Raw genomic sequence first — 14287 nt, forward strand, 5'->3', positions numbered from 1 at the left:
TGCTATTATCAATGACAAAAATATACATTTTCTGCAGCCACTATAACGCTGTACAAAATTAAATTGTATGTTTACAATAGTTGACCCTAATTGATACAAGAAACTCAATTCAGCGTACCGTTTCCTTTCTCCAAAAACACAAATCAGACTTTCAAAAATTACGAAAAGCTACTTAAGTAGTTCAAAACCGTATATGTTTAATCAACTTCTTCCATGTGTGAGGCATCCTCGGTGTCATCCTCCACTAGGAGTATCTTCATCAGTAGTTGCGACTGGAGTTTCATTTGTGCTGATAGTTTCGTCCTTATCGATTTCAAGACCCAGATTGACCACAAGGTAGATGCGAGATGCGTGCACACCGGGCTCATCCAGTGAGAATCCAGACGATAACAGCGCAGTTTCGGACAGCACAATTACAAGATCCTTGACAGCTCTATCATTTTTATCGGCTCATTGTCTATGGACAAAATTTAGCTTTTAAATTTATTTAAATGCGATAGTAAAAATGTCTTACCTTGATGGCTTTCATGTGAGGCGACTATAAAATCATGTTCACTGCAATGTTTTAAAGAATAGTCAACCTTCCGATAAACTTTTAGCGTAATTATAACGGAATCAGCATCGGACACTAAGTCAAAAAACGAATGCGGATTCAAAACACGGATACGAAATCAAAACAATTGAAATAACATACACTCATATTAATGCAAAGGGACTATGCAAAAACAGATCTGAAAATATTTTTTTTGTCTTCTTATCCCAGTGATATTATTTTTCATCAATTAAAATAAGAGGAAAACATTTATAAAGATGAACGAAATTATTTCCTGTACATATTTGTAACAAGGAATGAAAATTTTTAAAATAAAAAACAAATATATTTTCATGAAACACATTGAACACATAGAGCCTTTGCAAAAAACCAAGCTTTGACATATATTTCAATTAACACTGCACCATTTATAATTCATTGGGTATTCTACTCCAAAATGAACCTCTCACGTCAGGGCAATACGGTGACCTGGGTCATGTGACTTTGAGGAGTTCATTGCTGTCACATTCCATTCGCGCAGAAGAATCAGACCCATTAGCTCAAAAATTTGACACATCAGTTACACTGTTACACGATTTAAAGGGAAACGATTCAAATATTTTTAATAAATTTATATTCTTTCAATGGTTTTTTTTTCTTAATATATCAACCCTATTAAAATTAATATGCCTTGTATTATCAACAACATCAATAACTTTGAATAGGATTACTAAATAGATACAAATGTAACTAACCTTCATTATATAGTGCCATTGGGTCCGACATACGGCATTCTTCCTAAATAAGTCGTCCGTGCTAGTCGGCGTGCGTGTTAGCGTAAGAACACACTGGACGGCTTCCCCGCGCGGATTTTGCAATGACAAACCGCCGCGGGGCCTCGATAATGGAATGTGAATGAGATAAAACACACAAGGCGGAGCGGGTACGGCCGGTTCTAAAGTCACTGTTGTAAGGTTCCTCATTCTCTGCGGTGGCTCGATGGAGATGATGCGCCGCAACGGTTTTGTGATAGTATTAGTGTTTATGCGGTGCACATGAAGCAAGGTAATAGTTAATGTACTATCGGTGAGCCAATACGTGAAAATCACTCTGCGGTCATGTAGCTGCGGATTCTCGAATACTACCCAAATTATCGAGAAATGCAATATTTCAGACGTTTGCGATCAACTTCTTTCTCCCTCTCGCTCAGGTAAACATCCCTCTTCCGTTTTCCACCATTCTGTCTTTATATACCTTCCCTCTAATCCGCTTACTGTCCAAACAGTTGTACCTTGTACCATAGACTCGTCTTGCATCCGTCTATAAAAATATGATAATGGCCGCTAGTGAAGCCGTCGAAAGCCGCTGAATGTGTTTTTCATCGAGCTCCTGCTGCGACTTGTCATTGCGAGAATCGCGCGGGAGAGCCGTCTAGTGTGTTTCCACGCTTAATCCATTACGATGAATATGAAAGACTTCGTCTTCGCCACTTACAGCTGATTGACACTGATGATGTAAATAATTATTTTAACTGCTTCTTTTCTGATTGCACTTAGTACCCTATCTACCCACGGAAACATTTCGCCACATTATTTGCTTCCTCCATCATATTTCTCTTCGCAGTAGCAGATGTATCGCTCTCGCTAATTTATGCACTCGCCACATCTCAAACTAAACCAAATTCTAGTTGGCTTTTCATCCAGAGTCGAGACATCGGCTCCTCGCTCACCGAAAAACGTCTCAGAGCCCGTTGCTATTTCGTATACACAGATCCACGAGAATCGGTACAAAGACCAGAGACACGACTTTCAAATGATTTCCGGGGGAGAAGTTTCAATCACTTTAATAAAGTTTCTCCATTTCTCTCCGCGCTATGGGCTCACGAAACTTCACTTGTGTTCATTTATGTTTCCTTATAACGCTACCATGCATTCACACTTAGATGTATACACACACTCCTCTGGTAGATTTAATTGATTAATACTGCACACTTTTTTATGCACTGTTCATGTACGAAGGAATCGATGGATGCTGCGGATGGTAAAAAAAACATTTTTATTGATTGTTTCGTTGGATTTCTTTTAAAATTACCGAAGGAGAGTCGCGCTTGCGCTTCTATTGTTTCGAAAAATAAAGTGTTAAATATATTTTAATTCACTGAAGTTGCTAAAGTACACCAGACACGCACAGAGTTTTCAAAAATTAAGGAACCACATCTACCAGGTGTATGAACATGAAATCGACATTTTTGACGTAGAACTACATCTTTCAGGAAGAGTGCAATAGTAATGGTACAATAGAAATTTATCTTATTCTAGAAATAGAAGCACAATCCATAAAAATACTAAGCAATCCCCCTATGGAAATCTCAAGAGAAAAGAATCTTGTGTTACCATGCTCATGCAATTTAGCATAATGTTCACCAACGACGGCACAAAATCTTTTCAATTGTTCTATACGAAAGGTGTAGCTAACGGGTGTTGAATGAAAAACGAGGATTATTTCAATACCATTCTGTAAAAAAGTAATGAGCGTATTTTTTGATGTAGGACTACGTCTTAAAATAAGGGTGTCAAACAGTGACACAAATTATCAAAATTTATTCACGAAAAAAGAAATTAGCTTTTTCCTAGTGTCGGATGAATTCTCTTCTGTTGAAACTCAACACCATATCTGTTATAATGAGTACACAAAAATCGAGATGCGTGAAATTTGTCTGGTATATTGAACGAAAACAGCATGAAAGAATTTCGCAAAGCCTGCATTCAGGCACTTTCATTACTGTCAATAATTTCAGGTGATTATCACGAACGCTAAGTTGATCTTCATCGCTTGCAGTGAATTTTTATTGAAAACGTGTTTGATTTTCATATTTAGAAAAAAAGAAAGAACCAGGAATCCGGAAAAGTCATCATTAGTTTTCGTTGAGCGTTGACCGTTGTGCGGTGTTGAGCGGCTGAGTGAGGTTTAGCGTTGAGCGTTCCGTTCCTTATTTTATACTGTATTAAAATGACTTTTAACACGTTTTGGCTGGTTCGTCACTTTACTTTCATTTTCAGAAGATTGTCGAGAGTGAGAATTGAACTCGTTACCTTTAGCGTGAGAGGTACGGTTCGTTTCCGTTTCCGCTTTCTATGCTCTTTTACTACCGCCATTCCGCTCAATGTTTTCAATAAACCGGAAGCCATCATCTTCTTTTTCAGAATGGCATCGGAATACGATATTCGACTTCTGCCGTTGAAGCCCTTCCATCCAATACCCATATCGTAGGGGCTTTATATCATTGCTGGTCATTTAGAGCCAGTATCATTAAACCGGAAATCAAAACAAGATTATGTTCGTTTTCTGCTCGCCTGTTCACCCATTGCCCATATAATTGGGGTGTATGAATTTTCGGCCAATCGGGAGTAGATTCATAAAACATAGCAAGAATTATGTTATACATTCCATTGCCGAAGTCGCCGAAAACATGAATTTCGTGTTATCGATTTCACTCTCAATTGGTTGACGTTGAATTTTATGCTTTGATTTTCACTAACACGCAATGATCTTCAATTTCGACGTTACGAATATCATGACCAAAATGAAGATGCAAATGAAAAATGAACTTCATGGCAAGCTGATGTTGTTGTTCATTCCACTGGTGTTCATTGATATTATTGTTTCTTATTTATCGACCCTCGCTTGAGCAGTAGGTTATCTATACAAGGCAGGCAGAAATTCACCGTATTTGAATATTGTGAACGTGAATATTTTCGGCACTGGTGCCAAATCAGAAAACAAGTCACGTTTTTATGAAATAAAGTTTTTATGAAAACGTTAATAACTATTTTTGCTGCGAACGGATTTTAACGATTTGCATACCAATCGAATCGGAAATTTTCCAAGATTTGTTTGATATACTAATGCCTTTTTTCATCAAATATGATTTTATATGGATTTTGTTCTATCTCGAGAACAGTTGGTCTTAGGATAATAATGTCTGTATAATGTTTCGTGTAAAATCAATTTTTTGTATTTCTTTTTCGTGGTAATTTTCTGCCAAAAATATCAACAAAATGAAGATCTTTCCAGCAAAATTTTCTCATTTTTCAAATGAATGCAATTAAATCGTTCTAAGTAGCGTACTTTTTAATTTAGGTCAATTTAAGACAAAAAATAGGTCGCAAGAAATGTTCAATAATTGTTTTCATAGTTGAGATTTGAGCTTGATTTCATAGTTGGGAATGAATGAATCGTAAGTTGTCTGATGTCACTTTTCCCCGCGAGCACTTTGAAAGTCATCTAGACACTCAAAGCAGAATGGTCGATAAGGACCCTTAGAAAATCCTCCGAACTATGGAGGAAAAGGTTTCGTATTGCGCTACCGACTAAAGGTGAATCGGAAATACAGAGTGAATATGAATCAGCATTTGAGTTGACAAAGCATTTGACAGACAAAGGACTGCACTCAACAAAAAAATGGAGGAGCAGAATGCGACATCATAAATTTTGGGAGATTTCTGGAACGCTGTAACTCTGTCATGAAACAATGCATTTGTCAAAGCAATGACTGGATATTGTATAGAGCATATTCATACTTTCACAACTACCCATCGATGTGCTCTGCGATCGTTATATCATGAAATATTCATAATCCAAAGGGAAAGGGTAATTTTTCATTCGTTCAAGAATATCTCTGTAGTAAAATGTTCGAATTAATCAGATTATTTGCATTATTACTGGCGAAGATGTTCATGGATTTCCAGATGGAATAAGCACTTTTCTGAAATAAAGCTGGTTGGAGGAGCATTTCCGTGCATGTTTCTCATCGAAATTTGTACCATTTCGTATAATTTAGCAAAAAATGTGAATTTTCGATACATTTTAGATTCAATTGTTTTATTTAGATTTTATATTTGCAATGAAAGTTTTAGCTTTTTATCTCATTTTATTCTCGAGTTTATTCTTGAATTTTCAAACGACTGACTGAACCTATGGCTACATGAAAATATTTATGAATGTTCACAACCAAAGCTTTCAACATCGATTGCCAAACACTCGATTGCATGTTGAATGTTTTCATTCTATTACAATTCATTTAAAATAACGACAAAGCAACAAACAAGTTTTTTTATAATCAAAGTACGGGAAAATCAAATATAGTCGAAAAAACTGTACTGTCCTGTTCAAAACGGTACTTTTGGTCAGCCAATCAGCTTTGTCAACTGTGTTCCGTCCAGGAAGAAAATGAGATGATTCAAAAGTAGTACTACGTGTAATCTCTGTTCTAATCTATTGATTGCAAACATCTATGTGTGATACATGAACATGTAAAAGTATAATAAAATATATTGAACGTGTAAAAATTAGTTTTCAATCAATCGAAATCGTTGAGTAAAAAACATTCTTTTCTAATTTCAACAGCCGATGAAGTAGTCTATGCTCGGAATACTCAAGTTGAAGGAATGGAATGCGATAGACAGTCAGAATACGTATTGTACTCGCAAGTTGAACACAGTAAAATCAGCCATTTTTAGCTGGTTCCGAAAAACTACGCAAACAAGATACTTCTCCTATGTGAGGGGCTCAAAATGGAAGGGGTGTAAGTGACATCATCGATTTCTCTACATCGACTCTCTCTTTTGGTCATAACTTAGCTGCAAACACATTCCCAGCTGTATTTGACAATGTGGAAGATAGGTCTGAACCTCATCGATCGGATTCCACAGCAAACTCATATTGGAACGTTTTTGCAGTTGAGCTTTTAACTAAAGAAAAAGATGATGAAGAGAAATCGATCGAATTACTTACACCCCTCTCCTTCTGAGCCCCTCATTTAATCTCAAGCATGAATAATATAAAAATTAATAAACAATAAAGAATTCCGTAGTCCAACGTCGACGATGCGGTTGAATCTTAAAAACCATCCTTATGATTCTTTTTTTTTTAATTGGTGTATTAAAGTACTGAATTGTGGTTGAAATAAACCTGATTGATACTACTTTTTATTTTTTCATACGTTTTTTTGTCTTCTTTTGATGAGTTTTCAACTAATACACAGCTAATTTTTGTACATGGTCAATTGCAAATATTTTGTCCAATACTGTGAATCAGTGTCCTTGAATATCAATAAATATTCTCGAGTAACGAATATGATTTTATTTCAGTGTAAATGACTTTTTTTCAGCTTGAAACACACTTCCCTCATTATATTAATGACAATAACAAACTATTTAATTTTGTTCATTTCGCTGATGCATGAACAAATTTGCTATAATGAATGAATGCGGCATTTTGTAGGGTTCATAACTTTGCTGTTATTTATACTTTGAATATCAAAAGCAGCAAATTGATATTCATTACATTCGAAACGATATTGGTTCTGGCATTGATTTTGAGTCAAAATTCAAAAATTAAAAAAATAGTTAGGCTGGACAATTTAGAGACCAAAATCGGCAGTTTTCGATGAAACGAACTTTGCAAGAAATCGCGCAGGATTTTGTTTGGCGAGACGGAAACAACGGCATAAATAAAAACCAACCGCACACAACTGCCTCAGGTTAAAAGTAAACAACAGCTGATATTTATTCATTTGGCTAAAATGAAATTCAATTCTTTTTTTATTAATCCGTTTATTTTTACAGGCTCAGTTACATAGGTTTGAAGGAACCAGACTCTTAATTATATTTTTACTAAAATATATTAACATGTTTCCAAATTCTATGGTTAATAGAAAAAGGGAACTGATTGCTCACGGTCGACTCGATTTCAGCAGGGTGACACATTTTCATTAGGAAAAGGATGTGATCACATTTACAATCTCATCCACACTCACATTTCATACTCAATTCTTAAAACTATCCTCACATCTAATATGTATTTGTAATTTAACTTATTTTATTGTTAGTAGGAAGGGAACCAAAAGCTCGCGTATGACGAAAAGAAGGGGAAAAGGATGTAAGAACAATCACACTCGAAGATCGATAGCTTTAATGAAAACATATATTTGGGATATGTAATCAAGGTCTAGCCGAGCCAACGGAATTCAATTCTGGCATCTCGAATAATCAAGGTGAAAATGACACTGGGTGGAAAAATAAACTTCAAAACTTATTGAAGAACAAAAGTTCATTCGCTCATATTCACTGGTTGTCTGGATCTATCATTTTGATTTTCGTTTGGAATATATAGGTTTTCGATGCAACCTAGCCCGAAAATCTATGCATTTGAGCTCAGCGGAGATGATTTTTTTCAACACTACTGTGAATACAATCCTGGCTGAAAAGTTTGCGTAGCGACATCTTTGTTCATGGATTCTCTACTAAGACTGTGAGCTGTGACAACAAACTGCAGATTGTTCAACTTCTATGTTAACTTTGCAACCAACCTGGTATATCCTTTCTTCATTAAGTATACTTTCTATATCCAACTTAAGACCTCTAGTATCGCGATAATGAACCAGTTCGTAAATTTGCGTTCTCCAGGACAAGCCAAATCTAAGCGGTCTTTCACAAGACCAGGCGTTTGAATTCGTGAGCTATCAATCTCGAAGCTTATTCAGCGGAAGATTCCACCAACCTGTCAGTGTCCAGAGTCAGCATATCACTGAAAGAAGCATTTCTCAACACCACAATCAATAGTTTTTGAGGCTTTTACAGCATGTTGCTTTGAACAGAATATGATTTTTGTTTGTGCCAACAAAAATTTGGTGTTCTTTGGCTGTAAACTTTCGTTTGAACACTTTTGTTGTGTGTTGTAAATACTGTTTTTGGGACAAGACTCCATCTGACACTATCTAAAGCTTTTACACTTAGTTATGTACCTAAAACATGCGCTACTATCTTAAATTACACGCACACGGTTCACGTAACGTTATCTATCAGAAAATAGCGAAAGCATCATCTTGTAGATTTATCAATTGTTACCAACCATCATTGCTATATCACAGAGTAGATTTGATTATTTATCAAACGGCAACATTTTGAACTTTGACACATTGAGCCCCGCGTCGATCCCTGGTTCATGGTGGTTGGACTTTTCGTTCGGAGATCGTCGGCACTTGGAACAACAGTAACGACGTTATAAAGTGATTTAGTGATTTTTAGAAATGTCCACTATCGTTCCACAGAGATCGACGTGGGCCAGACGGAAAGTTCATTGTAAGTGCCCTAGTTCGACAGGGATCAACTTGATCATCTGATTAAAAAACAGTGTAATTATTGGTCCATTGCATATGTTGAACAGAGACATGATTGTTAACCTATTGCACTCGTCTAGTATTGCCTTTTTCGCCAGTGCGAATCAGCAACTGGAGAAGATATTGCCCAAATTCGTCAAATATTTTACAAGTACTACATGGGCTGAAAAGTCCCGAGATTTTTAATGAATACAATCGTTTTTTGGGCAAAGCTGTATTCATTTCTCAACAAAGTTTCCTTCGAGGGAAATACACATGGTATAGCAAGTTTCCAACATTTTGATTCCCTTCCCGGTAATACTGCGAAATGTGCCTCAGTACCACTCTGCAGACTGCCTATTGGACTCAGGAGTGTGGTAATGGATCTACGTTTCATGCATTGTTACAAAACGTCGAAAGAGTCGATGTACTTGTTTTACGATTTCTGGATTCGTAGCCTCTTTTGGCCTACCAGAGCGTCTGCGGTGCACTAGACCACCGATAAACTGTTGTTCTCGAAGGAGCAGAAATGGGATAACATTTCGTCAACCACTGCATTGATTGTTCAGGAGTTTTTCCCACCAAAAACAATATTTGATCAAAATACGATATTCCTCGTTCTCCATTTTCTATAAGAATCTTTAGGTAGTGGCACTTGAACAACTATAGTTTGTGAACAAATAAACAAAATGTCATGAAACTTCAGCTAGTGACAGATGAACCCCTCGGAATGAATCTTGTTCATTTTTTATTGGCGCCATCTGTTGAAAAATCCCGGGACTTTTCAGCACATGTAGTACTTTCAAAATATTTATGAACAAACACAAACGTATACAAGTAAAAAAAATCACCGTTTTACGTGTGAATGGCACTGGTGCGGCGCACGAGTACAGAGGGTTGAATTGAAGATTACATCCTAATTCCAGTTCACATTTTATCCCAAATGAGCAATCCTTATGAACCATTCTCTGAAACCAAGCGATTTACGCACTTTACACACTATTTATTTGTACACGAAAAGACAATGCTAAACCTGGTAAGGAATTGAGGCAGGTTTCATCTAGCCACACACAATTTTGAACATAAAAATCGAGTTTCACTTCTTCACCTTCATGAAAATCGCACAGGCGAGCTCATTACCGAATTTAGTGTTTAAATTCTTCGAAAATTTTGGATTCATCCCGAGATGACGGTAATGTTGAATTGAGGATTCGATCAATTGTTCAACTGTACGAACATGCTGCACACGCTCCGTTGCAGACTCCTTCGGTTTCTATCGAAATGTATTCTGGATGCAATTACAATTCTCCATTTTTGTCTATCCTTCTGCAGCAGAACACTACCGTAGCAAAAACACGGTAGGCACACACGCGTAACAGATGGGAGGCGGTTACGATGAAGGGCTGAGGAAAGCGCCGATGATTCCAGGAAAACGTAAGGACGACCGCGGAAAATAAACAAAAATAAAAAGACGCCAAAAGCTTGGTGTATTAATAGCACACTATATCTTCTTTACTTTGCAAACACACACCCTAAACTCCTACACATTGGGTCCACGGTTGAAGATTCACCAAACCAAATCTCCGCGGTCCAGCTGTGTTTATCCCAAAATACAGGGCACGAATTCACGACACCGTGAGTCAGACGAAAGCATGCGGCGAACTAAACGAACAGCAACAGCAATGGCCTATGGCACTCTTGCTGAGCAATGTTTGCAAACAAACGACGAGAGCAGCTCTCACAGACCAGGAGCGGTTCCAAGTCAATTCGAAACCAGATTGACTAAGTTGTTCATTTTGATATGCTCCGAATGCGGTGTAATTCGATGAGAGAGGGCTTGAATGAAAAGCGCGAAAGTTCATGGAGAGGACTATTTCTCCAGCATAAATGAGCAACGCGCGGGCCAGATGTTTCAATGATGGCATGTTATCACGCGTTACGCGAGGCAGAGAAAACTGTTTAGCGTTACCGAGCATTTTCTTGGGTCCACAAGCACACATACAGTGAACGGGTCAAAGCTCGTGAACATAAACAGAGTTGATGCGGTAGCAACCAACCCAAGGATACATCAAACTCGAAAAATTGAGCGCCAACATGTGTCGCGTGAAAAATGAGATATGAAACATTTCCGGCAAAAGCGTGAATGAAGGGAACGAATAACAAGTCAGGTAAATTGAGTGAATAATGGTCCCATCATCGGGTATGGTACTGTGATCATCTTCTACCATTCATAATGATGTAACCACCCATATATTTTAAAATTCATGGAAAATGTATAATTTGCCGGCTTTTCATTCAATGGTTTATTAAATGTAGGGGAAATGAGGGGAAAGTGCTAAGGAACATGCCCATTTCCTGTGTCCACTTACCACTACAATTTCCGTTGTTCGAAGAATATTGTAGCTAAACTTATTGTTGTTCAAGATATCTAGCGGTTATTATTGTGAGAATTTACAATAGTACATTTTTCATTACTAGAAAGAAAAAAAAAGGGGAAAATCGAACCTTTTTTTAATGAGAAGTTAAAGAGGTCACTCGCCATATCATGCTAGAAGCGACAGATTTTTGCGTATTTTGCAATGATTCAGAAATCCATTAGGACTTCCAACCAAGCCATAAGTCGTAATCGATACCAATTTTTGTATTGGAAATCATGCTTTAGGGTCTTGGTCCTTCGTTAATAAAAATTTGTTAAAAATACATCTTTATTAGACATATCCTGCAAACACATCCTTTTAGATACACATAACTATATGGAATCAGTTGATTCGTCGAGTTGTAAGAATGCAACCGGAACACATTAATACTTTCTATCAGCATCTCATCCAAATTTGAACTTTCAGCTTCAGCTGTGTTTCTTGACAGCGACTTTTTTAATCAAAGCAATTATTTCAGATTCATTGTTAAAATTATCAAGTAATAATTCTCATGATGCAATAAAACTCTTTTCACCGTCTTCTACGCATTCAGCTGTCAACAGCATATTTTTTTTTATCTGTATTATAGTGACTTTCAACCCATTTGGCTGGTTCGTCACTTTTACTTCCATTTTTGGAAGAATGTCGGGAGTGAGAATTGAACTCGTGACCTTTAGCGTGAGAGGCATGGATGTTACCACTACGCCAGATCGCCTCCCGTCAACAGCATAATGATAATTATCCGTATATTAAACAATAACCAAAATATCCGAATATTTCACTTTATTCCTAATATCCCGAAAAAATAACGAAAATTCATTATTTTTCGACCTTCCAGAAAGGGGCCCACTCTTAAGGGGGTAGTACACTATGAACATCATAAAAAGTATGTTATTTTCGCGATTTTTTCAACGAGAAAATAAATTAGTATGATTAATCTGATACCACAGTTTTATCAGGTGTATATTACATAACAAACAAAAAATCAATTGGTGTCAATTGGACTGTCCCCTGAATAGCTGCAACCGGTTTATTGAACCCTTCCAGCCAAAACCTTGTAAGCTGGTGGGAGTTTTACAAGTTTTTCTAGTGGACCGACTTCGACCAATGATTTTTTCACGTAATCAATCATGAGCTTATAACTCAGGGCCCTCAACTGACCATCTTTGTGTGGATACAGAGAAATTTATGGAGGGAAAAATATAAAATCTTTTGGACTACTACTTAAACCCAAATTCTAAAAGAGATTGCAATCTCTTTTCAAATTTTGAAGCGGAGCTATTGGGGCTCCAACCCATCGAATGAGGCGTGAGGAACACAAGGGTTCCTTCCACGCATTCGTTATCTCCATGAGTGTGCAACAAATCTATATAGTCTGCCCCACAGTTCCCAGCAGACAGAAAGTCAATATTTTACGAAGTCGTATTTTTAAATGGTTTCATTTAGCTTGCCCTTTAAATCGTATGTTTGTATGTTTGTCGGTTTGTATGTTTGTAACATGTTTGTCTGTAGCGCTTTACCACATTAATAAAAATTATTTTTTTTTATTTATTTCATTGGAAAATACTTGAAGATTAAGGACTACTCCTTTTCAATTTCTGCAATCAGTTGCATGTTTGTGCGAAAAAGAAATTAACCTCTACTATCAATTCCATATAACTAAATTCTATAATCTATAATTTCAAGTGAACTAATTTCTTCCATTTAGCCAACCAAGACACTCAAGATGGAACCTTCTTCGAGACTGAATATTTTTAATAGCGACGGGAAGTTGGTTCCACAAAATAGTTGCTCATACACTGAAAGCATTGCGATAATTAGATGTGCTGAAATGTGACAGACTAAAATTTCTGGTTCTTGTATTTCTAAAAGGCTCAAATTTTTCTAATAGATACCGAGGGCCTTCTGAGAATAATATTATAGGTTGTCAAATAATAACGGAGTTTAATTAAATCATAAAATGAGCAACCAAGAAGTTTGCTCTGAAATGGAGTGATTCTTGAGAACCTCGATAAATTAAATACCCATCGAACACAGCAGTTCACAGCCACCCTCAGTCTATCTAATGTTGCTATTGATACATTGGAAATCAATTCCATGCCGTATGTAATATGGGGGAGGAGCAGCGATTTGAAAAGCATTATTTTTAATGGAATTTTCAACATCCCAGCCGTGAGCCTCAAGTGACGTAAACTGGCGTATATTTTCGAACATTGGCAATTGATTTGTTTATCCCATCCTAAATTATTTTGAAATATTACTCCAAGATTGGTAGCATTATCAATGTAGTCTAAAACATCATTTCCCATTTATAACTTTCGAAGATTTCCATATACGAGGATATTTCGGAGTTGAAATAATCAGGTTGAAGACGTAAGTAATAGGAGAAATGACATATGGCAAGATTAGCTTTACAAACTTCAAAGGTAACCCATCTAGCCCAACAGCATTTGAAGATATGGAAAAAATTGCAGAAGACACATCTAAATCATCACACATGTTGAATTTTAACCCATTGTCATTCATTGGAAGAATTGGCAAGAGCTCATCATCACGCCTGAAATTTTCACTGAAATGTTCATTGATCTCCTCACACGTGCTGGAGAGTTGTTCACTATTGATGGCAGAGTAGGAAACATTCATCTCTTTCAATTTTTTCCAAAGCACTTTGTTAGAATCAGTAGTCCTAAATACCGAAGATAGATAATCCGACTTGGCTTAATTGATCAGATGGGTAACACGATTGCGAAGTCTTTTATAGTGTGAGCGGTCAGAAGCATTTCTAGTAGTTAACCATTTTATGTATGCTATATTGCTGGAAATCATTGTATTAAGTATTTCATCATTCATCTGAAAAGTCGTACGTCTTTGTCTTAAAACACGTACAGGGATGAACCTATCAAAAAGGTCTTATAGACGAGAATTTAAGAAGTCAGTTGCTAGATCTTAATCGTTCATGCTGTATAGTGAGCTCCAATCCAATGAGTTCATGGCATTTTGCAAGGAACCGAAAATAATACGTCCATGATCACGGAAAAATGAAGGTTCAATTGAAGTTTCACGAGAAATGTTTATTGATGAAAAAAGTACACCATGCTTCGAAAATCCAGGTGCAGAAACTTGATTGAAATTGAGAATAAGATCACTGTTATTGGTAATCAGCAAATCAATTAACGAACA

At 36.8% G+C, this 14287-nt stretch overlaps 1 long non-coding RNA gene across 7 annotated transcripts in view; it reads right to left on the bottom strand.

The window, feature by feature from the left end:
- LOC129764360 (uncharacterized) overlaps positions 1-10410 on the bottom strand; it is a 103611-nt gene extending 93201 nt beyond the window's left edge. The window contains exons 1-3 of one of the 7 annotated variants that reach the window (XR_008741115.1): positions 9724-10410; positions 9542-9658; positions 1288-2563 (exon numbers count right to left, since the gene is read on the bottom strand). This is a non-coding gene — a long non-coding RNA (uncharacterized LOC129764360). Of the gene's footprint in view, positions 1-1287; positions 2564-9541 lie in introns of all 7 variants that reach the window. The other 6 variants (XR_008741119.1, XR_008741118.1, XR_008741117.1 and 3 more) reach the window with 6 other exon arrangements.
- Between the last annotated feature and the right edge of the window lie 3877 nt (positions 10411-14287).

This window comes from Toxorhynchites rutilus, chromosome 2 (assembly GCF_029784135.1).
Source record: "Toxorhynchites rutilus septentrionalis strain SRP chromosome 2, ASM2978413v1, whole genome shotgun sequence".
Taxonomy (NCBI): domain Eukaryota; kingdom Metazoa; phylum Arthropoda; class Insecta; order Diptera; family Culicidae; genus Toxorhynchites; species Toxorhynchites rutilus.